Source organism: Octopus bimaculoides, chromosome 20, assembly GCF_001194135.2.
Source record: "Octopus bimaculoides isolate UCB-OBI-ISO-001 chromosome 20, ASM119413v2, whole genome shotgun sequence".
In the NCBI taxonomy this organism is placed as follows: domain Eukaryota; kingdom Metazoa; phylum Mollusca; class Cephalopoda; order Octopoda; family Octopodidae; genus Octopus; species Octopus bimaculoides.
The window spans coordinates 40155880-40158756 of NC_069000.1; the positions used below are offsets into that span (position 1 = coordinate 40155880).

Below are 2877 nucleotides of genomic sequence, written 5' to 3' on the forward strand. Positions count from 1 at the left end.
ATATGTATATATATATATACATACATATATACACATATGTATATATATATATACATACATATATACACATATGTATATATATATATACATACATATATACACATATGTATATATATATATACATACATATATACACATATGTATATATATATACATACATATATACACATACATACATAGATACATACTATACTATACAGATACCATCAAAACGGTATATATTTCAGTCAAATTCTTTAACTGAATTTCTTTAATATTCCTTCTAGGATATGAAATTTGGAACCCTTTCTGATTTCCCACGGGATGTTTTAGCTCCCTGAGAGGAAGGGTAAACTGTTGAGGCTAAGTCATTAGGATACGGGGTACAACTAGTTAAAGGGGCAGTAGATCCAAATACAGGAAGTAGTAAAAAAGGCAGATTCTTATCCAGCCATCTGCATTATGTTAACTCTCAATGACCGAGTCTATGTAACTATAAATAGGTACCATAGGGAGGTTTAGAGTCCACTACTGAGTGCTGTCCCAAAGAGACTTTTGGGGGAAGTCTGGAAAAATTTTGGAAATTTTCCAAAAAAATTTCTGGAATTTTAAGCAAAGATTTCCAAGGGTTTCCTCACAGTTTATACAATCTGTTAAAATCTCACCCTTTCACACTGCCTCAGCTATTCATTATTCCATTTTTCATTTTTAGTTTTCTGTTTCTCAATTGCTCATTGCTAATTTCTCAATTGTCACTTTCTTCTTCTGGTTCATCCCTCCTGTCATGTCCACAAGTGCCCTGTTGTTGGCACTGCGTCGCTTACAACGTCGCGGGTTCCAGTTGATCCGATCAACGAAACAGCCTGCTCATGAAATCAACGTGCAAGTGGCTGAGCACTCCACAGACATGTGTACCCTTAACGTAGTTCTCGGGGATACTCAGCGTGACACAGTGTGACAAGGCTGGCCTCTTTAAATTACAGGCACAACAGAAACAGGAAGTAAGAGTGAGAGAAAGTTGTGGTGAAAGAGTACAGCAGGGTTCGCCACCATCCCCTGCCGGAGCCTCGCGGAGCTTTAGGCGTTTTCGCTCAATAAACACTCACAACGCCCGGTCTGGGAATCGAAACCGCGATCTTATGACCGCGAGTCCGCTGCTCTAACCACTGGGCCATTGCGCCTCCACTACAAGTGCCCTGACTCATTCATATACTAACTTTTCTAAGCTTAGTGTCCCCTGTTTCTTCCCAACACCATGCTCTACTCTTCCCTTTCACCTTCCCGACCCCTTCTATTAACAGCATTACCCTGTTGTCTCCAAGACAATACATGAGAAGGGAATGAAATTAATGGAGGGGGCACTATATCCCATGCCAGGTGTAGAAGAAGATTTCAAGGCCAATTATAATGATTTTGTGGAATTTCTCAAGAGCAAGGAATAGGTATGTGACATAAAGAAAGTCTCCAGTAGACCTGGTTGTGTGGTCGGAAGCTGTACTGGGGTTTGTTTGGGGAGGTATTCTCTTGTTCTTTTCTTTTCTTCTTTCATTTTTTTTTTACTTGCTTCAGTCATTTGCCCATGGCCATGCTGGAGCACCACCTTGAAGAATTTTAGTTGTGGTCTCTTTTGCCAAAGTACTAAGTTACAGGGATGTAAACATACCAACACTGGTTGTCAAGTGGTGATGGGGGTGTGGACAAACACACACACACATATATATATATATATTTATACATAATGGGCTTCTTTCAGTTTCTGTCTACTAAATCCACTCACAAGACTTTGGTTGGCCCAAGCCTATAGTAGAAGACACTGCCCAAGGTGCCTCACAGTAGGGCTGAACCTGGAACCATGTGGTTGGGATAATAGTGAAAGTTGACAAATGAAATGATTGGCCGATGGCTATTTCTTATCATGTACAAAAAAGGAAGAAAGAGAGAGAGAGAAAGAGAAAGAGGGAGACAGACAGAAATAGTGAGTGAGAGAGAGACAAAGACACACAGAGAGATCAATAAACTAGCTAGAAATGGGGACCTTCTTTTAAATAGGAGCGGGGAGGGAGTTGTATGCAGATTTGGATTGGTTGAGAGAGGGGGAGAGGAGGAGGGAGGAGAGAGAGAGGGAGGGAGGAATCAGTTGTGTAAGACATATTGTCATTGGATTCAAGAGTAGTGTTAAGAGAGAGAGAGAGAGAAAGGTCATTAGATGGTGAAAGGGAGATAGTGAGTGAGTGAGTGGAAGAAAGAAAAGGGGAGAGAGAGAGAAGAAGAAGAAAGAAGAAAAAGACAGAAAGAGAGGGAAAGCAGAAAGGTGGGGGAGAGGGAAAGACAGAGAGACAGAAATTCAGATCCCAAAAAGGTTCAGTCAGTCTTTATCAGTTGCTGTGTGATTAAGAAACTTGCTTTTCAATCCGCAAGGTCTCAGGTTCAGTCTCACTGAATGGCGCTCTGTCCTTTAGCTTAAGTAGGATGAACTGGCTGCTGTTTCTAGCCAGTCAAATGACCATGTAGAGACTCCTTCGGTTACTGCTGTCAGTGCAGTTGTGATTATCAATATATTATTATTATTATGTACTAGTTGTATGTAATATTAGTGATCGCTGTGGTGGTCATAAGGGGAGAGTTGGTGGTTATAGTAATAGTAGTGGTAGAAGTGGTGGTGGTAGTAGTAGTGGTGGTAGTGGTAGAAGTAGTGGTGGTGGTGGTGGTAGTAGTAGCCTTGTTCTGTCCATCACTTTCTTGCACTTATCTCTCAAACCAAGCATAGGATAGAGGGGGGCAACAGAGAGGGGGAGGGCAGAGATGAGCCGGAGAGGAGGGGTAATAGGGGTGAGGATGGAGGATGAGGAAGCTGACAAAGGAAGCTGTGTGTGTTGGTGGAGGGGAGAGTAAAATAGG

General features: G+C 41.6%; 1 protein-coding gene across 4 annotated transcripts in view; it reads right to left on the minus strand.

The window, feature by feature from the left end:
• The window catches only part of LOC106870453 (breast cancer anti-estrogen resistance protein 1), a 114367-nt gene that overhangs the window by 7637 nt on the left and 103853 nt on the right, over window positions 1-2877 (minus strand). The window lies entirely within an intron of this gene.